General features: G+C 40.2%; 1 protein-coding gene across 1 annotated transcript in view; it reads left to right on the forward strand.

The window, feature by feature from the left end:
- Positions 1-22,508, forward strand: part of macrod2 (mono-ADP ribosylhydrolase 2) — a 421,359-nt gene that overhangs the window by 98,310 nt on the left and 300,541 nt on the right. The gene's annotated exons all lie outside the window — the stretch shown is intronic.

The raw sequence follows: 22,508 nt of genomic DNA on the forward strand, positions 1-22,508 counted from the left end.
TTCTATAATTACCTTTGCTACTGAGTTGGTTTCAGCTAGATTTGATAGAAAGCTATTTTCTTCTTCTCTGCAATTACAGAAATGCATAATATGTGTACATTTTCATTATTATCAAATTCACAAGACCCTAAAAAATAAATTTCAGTTGCAGCATGTTTAGAAAGTTGTTGCCATAATTCTGATCCTAGAGATGCTAAGTAGTATTTTTACAATGACTCTTTTCTAGCAGACTAAATTTGATTTTTTTATTGCATAAGTGACATGGTGCTAGTGTTGGATTTGACCCCTGCCGCCTTGATACTTCGTGGCACAGATTCAAGCTGGAGACGTTCCTATGAGATTTTATTCCATAGTGCAGTGGTTTACACATTCACCTCACAGGCAAAGGATCCCCAGGTTGATCCCAGGAGGAGACACAAATCCCTTTGGGTTTGCATCAGGAAGGGTACGGCATATAAATCTGCCACATCAAACATGTGGAGCTACCCGCTATGGTAACCTGTTGTGAATAAGGGAGAAGCCGATAGTAGCTTGACATGACAACAGCACACAGCTTCTGCAGATCTGTTGGATACACATTTATGATGGGACTCCAAAGGTGAATCTCCAAAGTCTAGTTTGAAATCTGATGACTGTGGAGGCCGTTTGAGTACAGTGAACTCACTGTGATGTTCAAGACACCAGTTTGAGATGATTTGAGCTTTGTGACATGGTTTATTATCCTGCTGAAAGCAGCCATCAAAAGCTGGACACACTGTAGTCATAAAGAGATGGACGTGGTGAGCAACAATACCCAACTAGGGACAGATTTAGATTTGACATAATCGGTGTTCTCATTGTGACAGGAGTGACGAACATGCTCTGGCATACTTCCCAGTGAAAGTCCATGAACTATTGAATGATCTTTTTTTTTTCTACTGGACCTCTTGTTTGTTTCTTGGCAGCTGATATCAAGACTCATCAGACCAGACGGCATGTTTCCAATCTTCTATTGTCCGATGTTGATGAGCCTGTGTAAACTGTGGCTCCAGTTTCCTGTTCTTAGCTGACAGGAGTGACACGTGTGGTTCTCTGCTGCTGTAGCCCATCTGCTTAAAGGGTCACTTGTTGTGCATTCAGAGATGCTCTTCTACATACCTTGGTTGAAACGAGTGGTTATTTGGGTTACTGTTTCCTTCTTATCAGCTTAAAGCAGTCTGGCCATTCCCCTTTGACCTCTGGCAGCCATAATGCTTTCCTTTTTTTTGGACGAATCCTTGTAAACTCTTGAGATGTCTACATGGGAAAATCCCATTAGATTAGCAGTTCGTCAGACCACTCCTTCTGTGTAAGCAACTGTGTCACATTTAAAGTCACAGCTTGAACTTCAGCAGGTCATCTTGATGTCTCAGTTGAGTTTTGTATTGAGTTGCTGCCACTTTAATGTTTTATTAGTTAGACGTGAGGTTAAGTAACCTGTTAAACTGTGTGTAGCTACTGCGTTTTCTTTTGATTAAGTGTTTGTATGTAGAAGTCATGGATATGGACATCTGTAAATTACAGGCTTGAGTATACAATAAAGTTGATTACCAATACTTCTTCCTTAAGCTGGGATACCAGAAAGCTGCTGAGAATGCATACTGACCAGCTGCTCTGTGCTATTGTTTTCTGATGAGTCAGAGCATCTGTACAGAGTGATAAATCAGGTACACACATTTGATTATTGGCTTTATTCACTTTTTTTTTTTAAAAATACAGACACCTAAGAGGGGAGCTATGTTGCTATGTTGCTGGCTGCATGCATACTTGAATGACTATTTTGAGTGTTTTCATAATGCACTTACATCTTTGCTAATGAAACGTGTGTAAACAAAACACACTTAGTCAATGTGTAGTTAGTGAGCTGATGAAGGACGGATTTCTTTTAAATTTGCTTGAAATAGATTCATTTCATTTAGAGAGCTGTTCCATCTATTCAGTTTGGAGATGATATGAAAACACTTAAGCCCAGAACCACTTGTAAAAGTGCAACTAATCCCTTGGAAGAGTGCAGGTTAGGGCACTCTGGGACAATACAACTGTTTTGGTTGCTTCTTTTTGGTGCCACATGTAAAAATTAGGCTTTACACTATTATGGCTTTAAGACACACATATAGGCACAAGTGTAGAGGTTAGCAATCGGGAGTCTTTCGGCGAATGCAGACAGCACACTGCAAATTTCTAAAGCAGTAATACTTCTCGTTTCCCTTTTCTTGGCTTGAATACTCATTATGTGTTCTCAGTTGAGTTGAAACATGTGTTGGGACGCCAGGCATGAACTGTTGTTTCCACACTCCTTCAAAGTGTAGCTTGTGGGAGTGGTTGTGGAAAGCCGTTTTGGGGGAGGAAGGTGGGGAATTGGGAGTGTCTTGCAAGTGCAGATTGTAGGCAGTTTCTGTTCCCAAATAGAGAAATTTTGAAAAGTCAATAGCCTTTGCTGCTGGCAGACTTTTAATTTGGCGGTGATATTATCAGATACACAGTGTGCTAGGTTTTTTCTTTTCTTTAAAAAAAAAAAAAAAAAGTCTTTACCCTTTGAAAGCGTACTAGGAGTAACCCTTGAAGCTCTTTTCTGAGGGATTTCTGTGATATTTCAGGCCTGCTTATTGCACAAAATGATTGGGTTTTCATTAGAAGTTAGCGGGAAAACATTGAAACTGTTATTATGGTCGTCAAACCACGTCTTCATTGATATAGACGGAGGTGTTAGAATTCCTCATTAAGGGTAATGGGGAGGTAGTCAGTGTTTTTATGGAGGAAAGAGTTAAAATCATCTACACACAGTGCACATATGAAGCTTTAGATTGCAGCATAAGTGAAGATGTGAGGCAGCATTGCTAGATACTTGATTTGGAAAGGACCAGACTCAGATTTGACATAATCAGTGTTCTCGTTTTGACAGGAGTGATGAACATGCTCTGGCATACTTCCCATTGAAAGCCGCTGAACTATGGAATTATCTGATCAAATTTGCTGAAGTGAACATCCTGCCGCTGTCTTCCTAAACAAATAACTTTCATTTCATTTTTTTTTTCTGGACCTCCTGTTCCTCTTTCTTGGCAGCCCATTTCCTGGCTGCATGCACTGTTGTTTCCTGTTCCCCGAATCAGTGGAGTGTGGACTGACAATAGAGCGATCTGAGGGGATCTACAGGCTAGTTCGGAGAAATCAAACAAGGAGAATCAAATCATAGCCGAGTGCATTTTAATAACTTTGAGAATCAGACGCTCACGCACACTTAATTTGCGCTTTCTGTTTGGTCATTTCTGCACATATCAATTTGTGTAAAATTGCATACCGAGGTGACTTCGGGGTTTTTACAAACCCAGAGTTGTTTACCCGTGGAAATCAATTAATTATATACACCGCACTGTATGCTATTACTGAACAAAGCTCTGAAAAACACTGTAATCATCTAATTCAGTCAGCCTTCACTGTGATTTGAACAATGAAATGTTTCAAGCTAGACGTGTTTGAGCAGTACTTTGTTTTAATGTGCCAAGAACAGTGGCAGCTTCTTTTCTTTTTTTCTTTTTCACTTATTGATGTTTCCTGAGCCTTTCGCACCTCCCGCGGCTTTAGAGCTGAATGTCTTCAATTTCAGTATTCTTCTTAATATATCACATACATTTCAAGGGGGGAAACTTTTAACAGTGAGATCAATAAGATGTAACCTGTTAAATAGCCCAGTTGACCTTAAACCCTTTGGTAAACATTCGAAGGAGAGCGCCCCTAACTGCCTAAATAAAACAAGTGTCAGTAGCCTGTGTTAGTCGGGGACAGAGTGTTGCTACAATGCTCCAGATGGGCAGGGCTGTATGTGCAGTTAGCGGGCTCAGAGGCATGAGGCCTGCGTGGAGCCTAAACAGATGCTGCTCTTTAAATGAGACTTCTGACATTAACAGCGGTTAGTGCGCGCCTGTGAGGCCTCCCTTTACAGCTGTTCTGAGGCCATTTCGTCTTTTAATTGGGATGGGAGAGATCATAGATTACATTAGTCGAACAGAAGACTCTGTGGGCCAATGGGCTCCCACAGTGGGACCCCTCCCTTTTTTTTAACATCCTCTGGGCTGCTAGCTTCAACTTAGCCTCCTGCTTAATCACCCTCCCATATGGAGCACCGGCCCTCGCGGACCAACCTAACTATTATCGTGCGAGAGACAACTGTATGAGCAGGTTTTGCTGGGAGAGCCTATTATTTATGGCTCTTAGTTTTAAGTTTCTGTGTGTGTGTGCATGCTGGCAAGAGGAGAACATGTGTTTGTTTCAAAAAAACGTATTGGAATCAAATCTTTACCTCGCTCCATATTTGGGTTGCAAAATGTTAGCCCGAAAGAGAAAATACATAAATACATATCATTTTTCTCAAAGCTAGTATGCCGCCAGTCTAGACTGGTTGGCTGTAACCAATACCTGCTGTCTGGGAAGCAGTGACATATTATATATTTGCAGGAGACAATCCCTGTATTTATGTATGAGTTAAATATGCCCAGGAGACACCGCTGGAGATTACATATCTGCAACTGGAGTGCTAGAAAAGATTGACATACGACTGTTAACTCAATTCAAACTTGATTACCCCAAATTGAAAAATGAATGCTGCCTCTCTTTGAGGAAGAAGGGGGAGGAAAAGCAAAGAGAGGTATTGACAGAGAGGGTATCAGTGCTCCCCGAGCAGGCCACAGAGCTCAAAGATGATTCTTTTTATACATCAAAGCCTTCTGGGAAAGAGGTCAGAGTTTGTAATGATAATATAAAGTCTATGCACCGAGGTTGTAGATTGAATGTTTGCACACCCTGTTAGATGGATGAAAAAAAATAATGTCCAATAAATCTAGTGTGTCTTTCACGGTCCTGTTTCACATGTCACAAGAGAGAAGTATACGCACATGCTTTCCCTCCTAACGGACACGCTAACATGACAGGGAATGCCGGCCAGAGGGCAATGAATTTGGGCCGATCCATTTCATTTAAGCAGACGGTGCGTGGAGAGGTTAATCCTGCACTACTAGCATAGCTCTTGAATTTCCACCTCTCATGTCTGTGGGCTGTTTTTACTTAAGTTACTACTCTCTCACAGAGCTTTGCGCGGCGAGGCTGAGGCAGCTAACCACAAAAACGTATTTACTACAGTACTAATGGGTTTCTATATATCAGCTTATCTCACAGTGTCTCTTCCATTTCTATGTGCAGCTTTAGCGTTGTTTTAGCAGCATCCACAGGATCCTGCCTCATCCTGCACCAGATCTCATTAAAGATGGAAGCGAAGATTAAACCACATCCTCTTTAGCACTCTGCGGCACTGGTCAGGAGGCATCCTCTTCTCTTGTGTTACTCATAAATAAGATTGAACAGGCAGTTCCTGCAGTGGCAAAAATAATGCTTATTTGCCACACCGGTGATGGGTTTATTTAATCAGACAAGCTGACAGATGCTCTGGACACTATTATCAGGACTTGGATGTAGCAGGGCCTGAAGTGTGCAGTGGGTATTTGCAGAAAGACTAGTATAAACCATAGTGTGATAAAAGCTTGTGGTGGGAGTCATGAAGAATGCATTTAAGAGCTTTTCTGGATGCATCATCATGCATCACCATTCTAAATCATTCTGGTCTGTACTGAATTATTTTCTCTTTTTGCGGCTGTCTGCCACCTCATATTTTTATGGATTATTTATATAAGATATCCTTGTTGATTAGTACAGTACGTGACTTGGCTTTGTGACACTGACTTGATTAGGGCTGTTAGATGGTGCTTCTCCAAATGTGACTGAAGCTGTGTTTCCTTTGTGCTTTGTATAGCGGAAAGAGAGATAAGCCAATTAAACGCTTTGGAGGTTTGAAACTGTAGCCCGGCTTCATAAATGATGAACGTGGCAAGAGCCAGCAGTAGCCCTTTACTGGTGGCTCCTCAGTAATTAGAACTTCCATTAATGATCACAAATTCCCTGTTCTTTGAAGTAGCTCCTTAATCCAGACAGTGTCACATTCTTTCAGTGTATTCAGGGAGAAAACTCAAAGACACTAATCTGATGCCAAATCTGAATTTAGCAGTGTAGCAGTTATTATGCTGTAAAGGGATGCCTCTGTCGATTAATTAACAAGACAGAAACTTGTCTTCTATAAAAAAAATTAGATCATTAAAATTTTGTGGTTTCACTTTGTGATCAAATTCTTCATGTGTGAAATCTGCGCACAATAATCTTTGGTTTGATCATCTGCTTGACTTTTCTTTTTCCACATTTTTAACTGATGGCAAATGGGAGGCAGATTAAAAGCCACTATTCTACACTCGTTTAGTCAGAGTCAGTCTACCTGTGAAGCTGCCGACTCCATTTAGGTCATTCATCCATCTCGCCCTCCGAACTGAACTGCATTTTGATCATGAATGCTTTAAACAATCCGTAGCTTCAGTTTTCTCTTTTCTCCTCAATGCACTCAAATTTGGAGACACAGGAGCCCTTTTGCAACACAGACTGCCCTGACTCACGACTGAGGTAACCTTGGAATACAGATAGATCTGTGCCTCTAATAGAGGTCACAGAGACATTTCCATCCTTCATGTTTCTAAAAACGCTTTTCCAAACAAATGTTTTACAATTAGATTATATTTGTCAGACATGTGTTGTGCTGACCTGTTAAATCTATCGCACAATTTGTCATATTTACCTCTTGCCCTAGGAAGTTGTAAAGATACAAAAGGCACAACAAGGAGTGCTCCGTGTTTGCGTGTCAGGACTTGGGACCTGTCCCCGCTCATACTCCCTGATTGGTTGGTGACAGGAAAGACTAGCTAAGGTTAATTCTGGAAAAAAGGATATATCAGAGCGCTGTGGCACCCAATGCATTTCAAATGATGTGTCCTTGGGATGCAAGGTTACTGCTGAGTCCTCACCCTAGAAACAGCCTTTGTAACTTTTTTGTGTTATTGAAAGGCCTATCTATGAAAAAGCTCTGTTGATTTGTGCAGAGTGTGTGGTTACATGAAAGGTTTGTCTGCCCTCTGACATTATATTTTTTGATGAATTCTCCAAAGCTTATTTCTTTGTTGGGATCCAATGTATTCAGTGTGCCACTGCAACAGCCTCTGTATTTCTGCAAGTTGTCTAAGGGACAGCAGGTTGATATAGTCGCCAACTCCGTCTTCGGTCATATTAGATATTGGGGAATAGTAGCGCTGTGCAGTAATTACTAGTGTGATTGAATTTGCATACCATTATGGTGTGTTGACATGCACTACTGTGCAAAAGTCTTGAGCCACCGCTCTATTCTCTATCCTTTTCCTCTGAAAATGGGAAATATGTGCAGCAATTTATTGAATTATGAAGAAATCTAAAATCTGAGTTTTTGTCATTCTAATGATCTATATTTCTAATACATAACTTACTTAGCAAAGCTTGGTTGAGTAGCCATCTTTCAGTAGTGCTTAGGAATAGTTCTCCTGGATTCTTGAAGGACATTCAAAGCTCTCTTTTGTTCCTGTCTTTGTCAAATGATCCCACATTGCTTCAATAATGTCAAAGTCCATTCTGTGTTTTTCTGTCCAGGTATAATTTTACTGCATTGGCATTGTGTTTGGGATCATGGCCATTATGAAAAATGAAATCATTGCCAATCTGATGCTTTCCAGATTGCATGGTGCATGATGGATCATAGTCTTCTGTGTTCGTTATTATACCAACATCAACAGCACTCACCCTGTTCTTGCCTGTCTAGTTCTTGCTTAAAAACCTCAGGCTTTTCTCTGTGCCTCTGTGTTCTTCTTTAAGAATGGCTTCTTGACAGCTGTTCGTCCACTAGACCATTTCTGATGAGGCTTCAGAGAACTGTAGATGGATCAACTGAAGGCCCAAATGCATCTCTCATTTCCTAAGAATTTATAAATCTTGTTCATCCAGTTGTGGCGGATTTTCATCTAATCGTTTTTGGGGAATCTCCCTGTTAGTGCAAAAATGCTGTTTTTGTTAAACTGTGTTGTCATTGGCATTTTACATGGATTCAAGTAAAGAAGTGGGAACAAATGATGGGTTTTGTGGCAGTATACGAGTAATACCTGCTGTCTGGGAAGCACTTTAGTGCCTAAAGATACCATTTAAAATTGGTCGCTTACTAAGTTTTCAGTTATGTGTAGACATAACACTGCTTCATCCCTTGAGTAAGGTGCATTTCATATTCTTGAATGATTCATAGCTTTGTGTTTAGTGGCTTAACAAACAATAAAACATTCCTTGAAAATGGTCAGGTACAAGAGCTGGGCTGAGAATGCGTGAAAAAGCAGCAACTGTCTAAAGAACACTTTGAAAGTCCTTTAGAAAGCCTGGAGAAATGTTGCTAGAAACCAGTTTAAAAGCTCACAACTCAACAAAAAAAAAGTTTTTTCCTAAATGACAAGATCTTATTGTTCATTGTCTTTCTTTTTCATTATTCTCCAGCTGAGTTAAAGCTTTACCTGCTCACAGTTTCCACCTTTTTCCAGTAATAAAATGAGTTTGGTGTGTTCTGTTGAATAGCAAAATTACGTGTCATAAGTTGTGGTGTTTTTTTCAACTTGTAATGCATGTGAGAAAAAGACTTGGCACAGTCTGTTTTTATTTCTCACTAGTTCTATTCAACAAAAGAGGAGAATTAATCATCTGCCTCTTTCAGTTTCTCGCCTTCAGTTTTTGGCCTCACAATCTGAATTCCAAAAAAAAATAAAATGCTGAACACCTTTCCCAGGTTTTATTTTATCACAACCTGTTTGATTCTTATGCAGAATGCTGTTACCAGCAATCTGGCGATATCACCAGCACCAAACAGCCCCCACTAATTTTCCCATTTATTAGCTGTATTTTCTTCTTCTTGAACATTCTCTTCTATAGTCATCATCTGTGAAAGAATCGCTAATCGTCTCTGTTCTGTTACAATGTAACCAGTGTGATAGTTTTATTCTGTTTACTACCCCGCCTCCTTTTGCACTCTTAACACAGGAACACAAAAGCTAACAGACTTATGTAAAACTAGTGCGGTCTATTAGCTACATTCTTCTTTACCTGCTGACACTAAAAATCTACTCTTTAGCACCTATAGCACCTAACCCTGGCTGCAGTGGCTATGTGTTTGGGTTCAACAATGAAGTAAAGAGCTTGGAGGCAAGCCAATTAATTGCTGCAATTAAGCAGTACTGCAAAGTTCAGCAGGAGGACGGCAGTATCGTTTAGAGAGATAGAACCATTGTCAATCTATTCTGCTAGTTAAGCATCCCCAAGATAACTGCTTCAGTCTCTCAGACGACAACATGTCTGTAAATTATTTAGTTTGATGTGGCTGATTATGCGTTCCCTGTCTTCTGAGTATGTTAGAGGAAGACTTTTGGATAGCAAAACGGATGCAAACATTATGCTCTGAAGTGAAGTGCAATGTGTATACAACAGGGCTGTAATAAGCTAACTTGCGTTATCAATCAAAATGATGGCTAATTAGTGAGTTCCTTGCCATGCCTTATTTATCAAACACAGAGGATTGAGTGTTCTGATGACTCCTTATGGTGGATAATAGTTTTTGTCTCTGTAGCTAATTTCCCGTGAGCCTGAAACATGATTGCAAATTTGCCAACATGGCTTGCGATGACCACAGCGCAACTTCACAGTAGATGTTTTGTTCTTGATGAAGAAGTTTTTAGGCAAGAGTACTTGATTTGAGCTGACTGATGGATTGTATCAATTCGTTTAAGAAACACAAATGAGTCTCAGCAGAAGCACACTGTTGAAAAGTGAGGTTGGTGGAAACACTCGCACAGGTTTTTTTCTGCTCTTCATGTCGCCACTTGTGTTTCTTATTCAGGCTTAGATTTATTTAGTGACCTTGCCGAGACAAAATGCTGCCTGTCTGATTGTATAATTCTTAGTCTTAGCCATGTGTTTTTACTACTTCAGAGAGTGCACTTGAATAGGCAATTGAAACCGGTTGTCTTTTTTTTTTCTTCTGTTTTCACAAAAGGCTACTAATGGCAGAGAGAAGGAAATTAGCCACTGGGATTCTGTTTGAACGAGAAAAGAAAAACAGTCCGTATATGACTCAAAGGAAACACGCACAGAAAAATATTATATTAATGGTGTGTCTGAACATGATGTTCTCACTGTTCTTCAAAAATGTGCAGTCTGGGAGATATATACAGTTGTGTTCACAAGTTTGGGCACGCCTGGTAAAATTACATATTAGTTTTCAAGCAAAAGCCATACGAGGACATTGGCAGGTAAGAGGCGGTTACAGTGTATTTCACAAACTAGTTAGAAGCTTGCTTAAGCACAGTGCTTGACTGCACACTGCTTTCTGCCCAGCTGTAGTATGCACTGTTACATGTGCTGCAGGCAGTGCTGAGAGTGAGTAAGCAATGAGGTCAGAGCTGCTCTGCTGGACAAACTATTTGTAATGACACCAGTTCTGACATATTGGTGCATATTAGAAAACATATTCAATTCAGTTTTATATCTATATAGCACCAAATCACAACAGTCACCCCAAAGTGCTTTAAATTCTAGGGTAAGGACCCAGGCAGGCACCGACGCACTTGCCGGCTGATGGTTCGATATAATTTTTTTCCCTTGCTAATATAATTTTACAGGCCACGGGCCGGCTTAAAGTTGCTCTGCACCGGCCCTACAAGCGCTGACAGCAGCCTGTTCATTCATTTTCATTACTGACACTGGATTGCTCAATCAAATCTCTTAACGCAACAGCCCACACCCCTACCTTCCCTGTGCACTTATGTACCTTGTAGACCACAGTATAGTGTGGAAGAAGTGGTTGATACAGATGGACACACAAAAGTGAAAAAGTGGATGTGAAAAGCTAAGTAAGAGAGGAAAAGAAACTGCAAATAGATGGGAGCGATATGTGTCAAATTAACTGACATGTTAGCAGCTATACCGTCAATAGTAGTACCTGCAATAAGTAATAACAAGTCCTCGCAGTCATAGCAGGCTACTGTTACTAGCACTGGGAGTGGAGGAGTGCAGGGCGGTGGACACCAGTCCCAACAACAGATTGAGGAAGCAATGGAGGAAGGTGTAGTTAACATGGTAAGAAAATAAACGGAGGGACATTATTAAGAAGGCGGAGATTCAAAGATTCAAGTGAAATGAATGGCTACTTTGACCAATTTATTCTATTTACTCAGCTTTACCATTGCTTTGAGGAATTGCACAAATACATGCAAATATTTAACTGGGCCATCTGCAACATTTTGATCGCTCAGGGTGGGCTACTTGGGCCAAAAATACAAAGGCTGATTTTTTTTTGTCCCAGTCCAGTCCTGGTAAACAGCAACAGTCACCACTTGGTGACAGTGGGAAGAAAAACTACCTTTTAACAGGAAGAAGTCTCCAGCAGAACCAGGCTCAGGCATCTGCTGAGATGTGTGAAATGAGGAAGACAGGATAAAAGACAAGCCGTGGAAAAGAACCAGAGATTAATAATAACTAATGATTAAACCAAGAATCTTACTAGTCATAGATTAAGAAGTTACACCGAGTCTGAAACAGCAGCGAATGTGAAGTTTTTGAGGTGTCAAACGAATTATATTGACAAAATATTCTCAAAGTATTAGCTCTGTCAAAATAAATACACCCCATTATAGTCAAATCACTACAACTGCTGCTATTAATGTTAATGCAGGTTTGATTTTTATGAGATTATTTCTCATCAGAATGGGATGGCCTAGCTTTATAAGTCTTCATGATGCACTACAGCAGACTAACATGTCTTTGTTAGATATCTGCTCAGTTCAGTTTAACTCTGTTGCTCTTTATTTCAGAGCACTAGATCCTGTATTTCGTATATTTATGCAAAAAAGACTCCTAACCTTACTGTTTGCTGTTGTGCAAAACTAAAACAGTGATGCATTACCAGCGCTCTGCTCCACGGCATGAAACGTACATTCGAACTGTAAAAGGATTAAGAGCATTTTGATAAAGTGCCTTTAATTAAAGCACAATCCATTTTAGCCTTCATGCTCAATAAGCAGAAAAGAAGATGCTTCACTCTGATTGCAGTTGGCGCTCCGGGGAGATTAGTTTCTGTGACATAAACGGTGTGCCTCTGCATCCGGGGCTCGCTTCACACATCACCTCAACACTTAGATCATTGTGATCAAATAGACGCTGGTGGGAATGGATTCTCTTGAGTGCCCGTTAAGTGCATTTTGCTAAGGAAGTAAGAGAAGTTAAAATACATTTAGCTTTAAAAAAGACAATGCACTCTTCCTTAATGCAATGTTCTGCACTTAAGCTATATGGACTCTAATACTGAGTGTATATACCCTGCCCAGGCTATCGAGGTCGAGACCCTTATTTCCAGACTTCTGTTTTCCACAAAGAGAATGCAGCGATATGTAAAAAGGAAGTCGATTCTGAAACCACACTTCAGTAGCTGAGGATCTCCAATTTAATGCTGTCCTGGCTTCTGCATCTGGAGAAATCCCAGCCGTGTTTTTTTGGATATAGTAAGGGGAACTGTCTGGCTGTCTGGTGGGTTATGCACTGGGGTTAGTGGACTGTGAAGACCCAGAGGAGCCCGTGAGTCTTTACCATACCAGCAGGCCTGATCATCAGTAAAGAAGGGTCTGTATTAACATGAGGCTGATAAATCCAGAAATGTGCAGCTGCTGGCTCAAATCCTCCAGGAGCTCTCTAGTGACACTAGGTCCTGTGAAGTTTGCAGATAACCCGTTTAATCTAAACCGCAGTATAAGGGTCAACTCTTTAAACACTTGCACAGGGTGAATTGGAATATCATGCTCTCTCGTAACATTATGTCAAATGAAGAAAGTTTAATGTTGAATACCTATCCTGACTGAATTTCTTTATAGATTTCTTTCCCCATTATGCATTAGACTTCTACTCTTGCAATATATACTAGCGTTCCCTTATGAAAGGTCTGTGAGATTTGCGGTTTCCTTAGATGCCATTAAAAAGATTTAAGTCTTTGCCTCTCTGGATGGTTAAACGTGTCAGTAAATGCACTTTAATTTGAGTATTTATGTTGGTATTTGTGGAAATTATTGCTATTGGTTTGTATCAACATTACATGAAAGCTGAATTTCAGAACACTTCATGAAGACATAGATGAATGAATAAGCCATTAAATGTCGGTGTGGATCTGAATAGCTTAAAGTAAAATTGCCAGTTAGGTCATTGGGCTTTGCAGAGGATGCACGCACCAATTGCACTTGAAGTGTACCATTAAGCTTTAAGTTGTTCATTTTTTCATTGCAGGACTCTTGACAGTCCTTCCGCATTTATATCATGTGGAAGTTTCACCTTTTTAATATTCAGCAAACTCTATCGCACCAATGCAAAAAATGGCTGGAATAATAGAACAAATGAATTCGTGAGTGTGCCACTTTTCTGAAACTGTTTGTGGTTTGTTACAAACCAAAGAGATTTTTTTGTCACTGTTGTGACTACCACTGTGCGTTTGAGATTAAAATTGTGGAAGCAGATTGAAACGACTCATCTAATGAACCCTACTCTCACGATGCCCCCCTGCATTGTGCCTTCAGAGCCCATGCAGCGAGTCTTTCTCATTCATGTTAATAGGCTGCGTCTTTAATGTTGAAAACGATTATTAACTAACACGTCAATCGTCGGGAAGTTGTTGCGCGCGTCTAACTTTGGTGGCATTGACTTTTCCCTTGGTGTCAACTTCAGAAGAAATACAAATGCGCGCTTTGCACGGCCCACCTACATCTTCATTTTCTTGTAATTTCTTCAAGCTTCCTTTTTAGGACTGGGGGTTGAGCAGATGCAGGTGGATGTATATTTATGAGGGGGATGTGTATTTCAGGGAGAAGCGGTGTTGTGAAAGGTGACCTTGTTAGATAAAAGGAGGGCTCGGAAGCCAAATGATGAAAGAGAATGGGATCATCCTGGGCTCATTAATGTGGATTTGAAGGTCAGGTAATTATAACAATAGACGTGTGGGCTGGCTTTGGCATCTGGTATTGTTGCTTTGTTATGATGGTGACAAGCCTGCGGAGGAAAGGGATTAATCACTGTGACACAAGCCTGTTGTCACATTGATACATTCAGACATCATAACACTGGTGCTGAGAGAAGCTGTAAAAACAACATAATTTCGACTATCAGCACTATATGACATGTACAATTGAGACTATGAATAGGTTTAAGAAGCGACTAACAGGGCGCTCTCATATTGTAATTTGTACTTCAAAGTCAAATACATCTTAAAGAAGGGTTCACATTAAGCTATCAGTGATTCTGAGCAGTTAAGCCTCGTTTCTTTTCATAAGCAAATTATCTTTCAAATCTGGGGATACAAGTTAAAAAGTTCTTCACATGACATCCTCGCCGCACAGCTGAGGTAGGTAGTAACATTTTAACCCATATGGGGGAAGCAAAGGGTACCACATGCGTTTTTAAGCTAGAAGAACTTTAAATTATGTGAACCAAAACCATTGTTTTACTCTTCTCAGTGGTGTGTGCACACTCACAGCTGGAGACACCACTGATGAGTAGTTGTTTTGATGTTTTTCCCTAATGTGCTCGGGGTTCACTTAGACAACGCTTGGGTAGTGGTGCCCTACAAGTAGCGTCTGCACAGATGAGTCAAAACAAAGAAGTTGTTCACCCTCTGACATAATTTACATCACTCGGATCTAAGTGTATATTTGCTGGTTAGTGGAGTGTCCACAGCAGTAAGTCATTTCCTTTTGGCCTGATTGGTCATACTGGCCTCCTGTGAACTTGAGTTGCCATATTAAAAAGCAGGAATGAGATGATGAAACTCTGTCACCCTTACCTATAGGTGAGGTACCTCTGATCTCAAGTCAGTCAAAAACACAAGCAAAATCAGAAATGCTAAGCGTGTTTGCGTTTTAGCTTTCAGCGAATGTATGTATGTGTCGTTTTTTGGTACTTGATATGGAGTTGAAAGTCATTTGAAAGTATCTAATTCTCTGTTTTTAAAAGGCTATGCTAACCCTTTTATATATTAAAATCTGGCTTTAGAGTTTTATGCTTTTATATTTGTGCTATGATTGCTGTATTTTGTGGAGTTTTTGAAGATGTGCCCTTGAAAACTCAGTGTTCAGAATGGCCTCTTTGTTAGTCCTAGTATTTGGGATGCTGAACATATTTGATTCTTAGGGGTTTCACAGTATACCTGCTTGTATTGAAAATAACTACAATATTTAAGAGTTACGTACTGTATATTGTTAATAACGCATATAATATCTTAACCAGTCATTTCTTCTTGTACAGCGTTTGGGGATTTATGGATACACTCTCTTTCCGCCTCCCTTGTCTCTTATTTCTTGTGTAAAAAGACGAAACGCACAGCTGTCAGAGAGAACAGTTGCTCTTTTTTGCAGTTCTCTATTCTAGGCATCCTCCTATATTGTTAACAGTATTTTGCCACAGTAGAGAAAATGTGATATCATGACAGCCCTAAATAACAGGGTAAGGCTTTATGTGAATAGAGTGGACCTGAAATGGAGTCAAATTCTCAGTCTGAATTATTGTTTTAAATCCACCCCTGATACTCATGTAGATAGCAAATGTGTTTTTATGAGATTGAATTTGCTATAGCGAAATACTGAAACTCTAGGAGTGCTCCTTGATTTTAAATGTGGATATTCTCACAGCGTAGGCCACGGTTTTGAAACCACACTCCTGTTTTCAGATTTTTTTCATAACTAAACAAAAAACTGACGATCCAAATCAATCACGTCAGTTAACAAGGCTGTGAATATTGAACTGCCAGACACTTCACACTATAGATGTTAAAGCCAAATACAGCACTCAGTGCTGGGCCACTTTTCTTGTGCATCTGGCACAGTCACACAAATGCCAGAATCCTTTGAATTCATTGTGCATTGTGCTTTAATTGATGCACACACTCCATATCAATGTCCCTGTTGTCGTTCCTGGTGCTCCTTTCATCTTCATCGACGTGCCAGTGACTCGCAATTAAAATTTCAGTAAATAGTTTGACATATTGACGTCGAGATAACGATAGAGCTTTTTTAATTTTATCCACATTTCACGCACACCTTGTTACAACCATGACTTATTTGTTTGAGACAGTCTTTTTTTCCCCACATGAAGCCATTTTGTGCGTGAACGGACTTCTGGGATTGTGCCACCTCGGCTATGAGTTTGCCTGCCTCAGTCAGGCTCCTTAGGGACCTCTGTAAGATATAAAGAACAAAAGTGCCAACCAGTATTATCAGGCGAGGCAGCATGTGTGGTGCCACATGCATTTTTAATGTGCCACAAATAAGAAATACCACTGTGTCCTCTCTCTCATTTCACAACTGGTGGCTCATTTAAATTTTATTTCTATTTGTGTGAATTTCAGCAGCTACTAAAAGCGAACAGCCTCCATCATTGACGCTTAGAGTAGTCTCGATTTAACACGGAGCTGCACAGACATGAGATGGGTTGCTCTAGATATCAAATTTGGAATGCTTCCATGTACACGCACGTATGCATTTGATGCGCACGCATGCTATCACACAGTATCAGTGCTTGTTAGGAAGGCCGGTGGAGTGGAAAAGTCGGCTGTGTATGGAGCAAACATTATTCCACTCTAAAAGAAAGTCCTTCACTCCGCTGAGTCTTTGAAGATCGACTTTCAGAGCTGACATGTTAAACATCAGAACACCAAAAAGAGGAACAGCTAATGACCGTCTAAGTGTCAGTCAAGCCTTCAAATGATTAGCTTTTATTTCCTCCAACTTTTTCATTTTTTTTCATTATTCAAGGACTTCTTTTTTTTTTGCACTTCATTGTGCACAAGATGCTTATCATCTGCCTGTCAGACTAGCTGTAAGTAAGATTTCTAATTAAAGCCGAATAATAGATAATATGGCTCCTGGTAACAAAGAGCAGCTCTGTTGACCTAGTTAGTGCTTTTATTTGGGACAGTTTTTCTGTGTAACGTCACATTTGATAAAATCAGAACTCCTTCCTTGTGGACAGGTAAGGCACGCTTCAGAAGCAGCAGTGAGTGATGTGGAACAAAGCAAAGAGCGCGCTTATGACAGTTCATTTGTTCTCGGATGTATTTACTAAAAAAAACAACAACAAAAAAATCTAAGAAAATGCTGGTAAGATTTGTAGACCCAGATAGGCCCAGCAGCGTTTTATTGCTGTGGTGGCTCTGGTTGCTGTGAAAAATTGCACAAGGATTTCTTTTGACTCAGCAACAGAGCAGGCAACCTGACCCATAAAGATTTTTTATTAGTTTCTGTAGCCCACCTTTTATCCCAAAGTCACAACGGAGCACACTATTAACGTCTGAGCTTGCTGAGAAGCGTGTGCGAGGCTGCTAAGGATAAGGTGAATGTGCATTTGATGGAACATATTTAAAAGGTTCAGTTAAGGTGGCAGAGAGCAGAAGGTAGACAGTGGATCTGTTTACTGCCTTGAGGTTTTGTGGTTACGGTCTAGCACTTCCTATTTAACTGCATGATCTAGGGCTCTGCTGACGACACCAAACATGCAACCCAGATCCATGCCTCGGTGCCCTCTGCACACAAACACACACATATACACACACAGGACTCATACACTGAAGTGCACAAAAGCCATTTTTATGAATGCTCTGCAAATATCTTGACACACTGAGATGAGACAGTGGTTTTAATAGTCTTTTTTTCATTGTGTGTGTGTGTGTGCGTGTGTGCTGGCTTCTTGATACTATGCCTGTCACACTCTTTGGTGGAGATTCTGTTATCAATATTTTCTTGCCCTAAAAATACACAGCAGTGGCACCACTTTGTTTTCATTGGGTGAGGGGTATATGAGGTTGCAGTTGGGGTTAAGGGTTCAAAGGGCAGAAAGGAAGTAGGTGTTCCCACAGTGACAGTCCAGACACGTGTTTGATGAGCCAGCCTAACAGCATGGACCGGCACTTCCAAATGACCTACCATCTGCAGGCAATCTGGGGAGCCTTTTCACTGAGATTTATCTCCCATGTTATGGCTACTCCTGGAATGACACACTAGCACTCCTGAAAAACTCCTAGTTGTAAGAGCTTCTGCTTCTGCTTCTTTTTCTTTCTTGTCACTGCCAACAGTCAAGGCTTACCTTCACTACAACCAGGCTGAAAACTCAAGCTGGCACCTATATTCTGCCTGCTGTGATGGGATCCTTTCCCCTGTTTAAAAGGTGAAGAAATATTCAGTTCTGCCCGCTAAAGAGAGGATCGCAAAAAAGGAAATGCATAAACATGCTTTAAAGAGACAACTCAACATGTAGGCAAAAGGTAGAAAACAAACAAAACAGATAATATGAATTGATATGTGTTGGTCCAAAAGATTGCCAGACTGAGCCGAGAGCAGGGAAAACTGCAAGGAGGTCTAGTTTATAATTAATACGCACACTGTAAAATATGCATTATGGGATGGATGTGGCCAAATATGGATTTCTGTTTTGATTTTCACTCAGAATAATTGACGCACTTCTTAGGCAAGTCATACTGAATGAAGCACCAGCTCATAGCCTTTGTTGCTAGGAGCGTTGGCTTCTCTGCCAGCTGCTTCTTATTTGTCTTATGTCGAAGACCTGTTATTAAACCAAGTCCCCGTTCATTTTCACTTTTACGTGTTTCTGTTGATATGCATGTGGGCTGAGCTTGTTGAATCTGCGTGTTACCGATACAGTATTTTGTGTAAAGAAAGACATTGTAATTATTCAATGAGAGAAAACAGGAAACGGTGATGGGGGTGGGTGGATTGGGGGCTCATAAAAGCACATAGCAACATTTTTACCTTTCCCCGCAAGCACACATTCATCGAACTGACTGCAAAGATGAGAACACGCCTCATCTCCCAGTGGGCTATTCCCATAAACACATTAAAAAAGTATCTCGCATCTCAACCCCTGGCCTACCCTGTTCACTACTACCACTGCTCTGCCTCACACACACATACACATGCAGGAGAGTTGTGTCAGACTGATTAGCAACCACATCTCCAATCTCTGATTAGGTGTGGAGTAAATGAAGCGCCCCCCTCAGGCATGCATTTCCATAATGTCAGGTAATTAAACCCCAGTGTTTTAATAGCTCAGGAATAGGAAGACTCCCCAGGAGACTAGACAATGATGATAGACTTTGCTGAGAACTAGCATAGTATTAGCTTTCTTTAAACTGGCACTGAAACTACCACTTACACTGTGCTTTTATACACGAATAACTTCAAACTTTGAAAATTTATATCATGCAGAAAGATATACACTGATGAAAATTCCTTTAGTTTAGTGTTTTTTGGCTTCTGAGCTTCTTCTGTGATCTTCAAACATGAACAGAAAAATGTCCCAACCTGGTTACGAGAGGCTGTTGTAGAAACGACGCACATTCGAGTTGCGTGCTTTCTGTTGATGGCTGTCAGATTCCTGAGCTAAACAAAGGCTGGGAGAGCACGAGTGTCTTTTTCATCACAGAAAAACCTGGAGAGGTGCTATTGTAAACATGACAGTGCATTGTCAGTACATCCCTGTTTGAGTTGCTGTTTTTTTTGTTTGTGTATGTTGGTGCTCATATTGTATGTGCACACACATACACACAACAAAGGGCCTTTGATGAAACACATTCTGCAGTGGGAGAGGTTGTGTGTTTTTTTTTTTTAACAACTGAAGTTATGCCCACTCATGTTGGGTGCCCAAGTGAGAACAAAACAGTAATGCTTCCACAGAAACATCCAGAAACTGAGTGAACTCCAGAAATCACTTATACATGTAATCAGACCAACAACAACAAAAAAAAAAATCATAAAAGCCACAGGACTTTGCTGTGATTGGATTACTCTCCCTGATAGCACACGTTCATTATCTATTACTTCAGCACAGAGCGTTTCTGAGAAATAATAAGCTTTTATTAGGGAAGCATTGACTGCTAATGATACCCGATGCATAGCTGGATCTGAGGATCATTAAAGGCATGGCACGGTGCATGGTTCCTCCAATATCCGCTGTATGAACATAGTCTACCTTCTTCCAGAAACTTTCAAATTAACAGATGTACTTTAAATCCCCTCTAATCTTCCTTCTTGCGTGTATAAAGAATGTATCTTACGGGGCAAGAATGAAAACAGGTTCATTTTAATGATACTCTCTCAGCTGGTATATCACAGTGACAGTTAACTACCAGTAAACTACAGTAAATGGAGGGGACTCGGCCATTCGTGAACAGCACAGGTCATCGTATGAGTGGTGATGAACTAAATGGTCTGAAAGCGAACAACAGACATCAGTGAGCTACGCTTTACCTCAGGGGTCTTCTACGTATCTACAGTATGTCAGAAGCCTCGTGCTAAAGCCTTCCTCTCAGCTAATGTGCTGGAACAAATTGCTTTAGAAATGCAGCAAACCTGAGACAGGGAGTGTTGACAGCAAGCTACTGTACACTTTTATGGTACATAACACATTTTCTTTTTTGGCAAGTGCATATTGTGACGATCATGTCAGTTATTTGGTGTTTAAACTTGCTGTGGATATGTGATGGTAGTGTCCAGTATTTATGTGACCAAGAACGGCATAACAATACGATCGCTGCTGCCAATATTCTCATCCAGCCAGAATTCACGCCAGCAGGCTGCTCTTTGTCAGTTTTTCTTTTCTAGTCTACATAACGTCAGGGAGAGAAGGTGAGAGGACAGCCCCACTCACCCACTGAGGGACTGAAGTGCACAGTGAAAAACAAGGGGATTATTTTTTAATTATTTCAAATTTGTTAATCATGAAAAGCTACAAAGTCCAGAAATAAAAATGTAAAGTTGGAAATGAACATATTAGGTTTTCTTTTAGCAATGCATTCGTGGAAAAACTGAAGCTAAAGCATAGAGTTCCACCAGCTGCAGTTTTATTGGCTGATTCTCATTCAGATTTAGGAGCTATAACTGACAGAAACAAACAAAAAGCACTTTTCCATCAATACAATTTTTTTCTTGGTCCTTCACCCTGTCAGCAGTCAGACTGTTTAATACCCACGCAGGATAAATACTGTCTAAAAAATACATGTGTATCATTATTGCTCCTACTACATTGTAGTGAATTTAACCAATGTGGAATTAAATGAAGTCTATGTCTAAGTTATTTTCATATTAAACTGCAATAAATTACAGGATCTTTTTTTTTAATACATTTATGTTATTTAATTTCTTTTTTTTAATTTAAACAACTGAAAATAGGTGCTCTGCAATTGCAAGTAGATAAAAAATAATTACATGTAAATGAGTTGCTGTACACACAACTTAACCTGACATATTTAATCATGTCAAATTAAAGTAGGTACAACAGATTTGTGTAACAAAACAAATGTCAGTTACTTACCATAATTTCCCTTGTAACTGCTTTAATCCTTTGCTCATACAGAGGCTGCTAGCTCGTGGCCGGCTCTGACCTGATGATTGGTTATCTTCGACTTTAACCACTTTCCATTCGTCAGCTTCTTTAAAATGTCCATGTTCAACTACCTTAGTGTGTTTGATTAGGGTTGTTGTTATGTTGTTGGTTCCCCTGTGGTTTACTTTGGGGAACTTCAATTGCAGTGAAAGGCTTCCACACTGATGACATGTTAGCACATAGCTGTGAGTGTACGTGACTATTTGCCTGTGCTGCTGCGTGCTTTTTTCACATGCATGAAAGGGATGGACTCGTATTTCAACTTATGGCAGGTCGGTCACTGGTCCGGTCAAAGAATGCTGGAAATGAGCTCAACCTGGTTATTGTCCGGTTGATTGTTGCATCACTATTAAAACTGATACCTTGTCCTAGTGATAGAAATTTATTTTTGTTTATTATTTTTGCAATAGTGTGAAACTCTAGGCCAAGGTTATATTTCATATACTGCACAGTTACCTACAGCATACTGTTAGTGTTGATTACAGTGGACACACATAGTAGAAACAGTTTATTGCTTGCAAATATATCTTCCAGTAGTACCATAATTTCTTACCGTGTCTCCATCAATTTGTGTGACATGTTCCCCAGAGAGATGAACAGACCCTGCAAAGCCATGACAATATCTGGATTTCACTGTTGCACAGTAGTATACAACTGTCTCAGACTGCACACTACTCTTAATTGCTTTTAATGAATCGCATGTCTTATTGAGCACAACCGCTGTGATTTTGCCAAAGAAAATCCGCCGACGAGTGTATATTGAGTAGCTGCTGACTGAATCACACATTTGTTGCCAAGTTGCTAATTTGATATTTAAAGAAAAAAAAAACTGCCTCACACATTGATCATTTTTGTCAACTGGAGATTTGATAAACAAACTGTTGGATGACATTCATGTTATATTTGCTAGACGGAGCTATTGAAATGTGTCATTATAGGCTTTTCCTTTCAAAGCCATACAAAAATCTGTAAAATAACTGTTATTATTCGAGCCAGTTTCAGGCTCGTCACGCTGTGACCTCCTGTGCTGTTGAATTATCCATATTTATGTATGTTTTTTACATTTATTTTTACTAAATGCACTT

Source organism: Aulonocara sp. 'chitande type north' Nkhata Bay, linkage group LG13 (assembly GCF_057382095.1).
Source record: "Aulonocara sp. 'chitande type north' Nkhata Bay isolate Kocher_YH1m ecotype deep benthic linkage group LG13, A_spYH_male_GT1.1, whole genome shotgun sequence".
Lineage (NCBI taxonomy): Eukaryota > Metazoa > Chordata > Actinopteri > Cichliformes > Cichlidae > Aulonocara > Aulonocara sp. 'chitande type north' Nkhata Bay.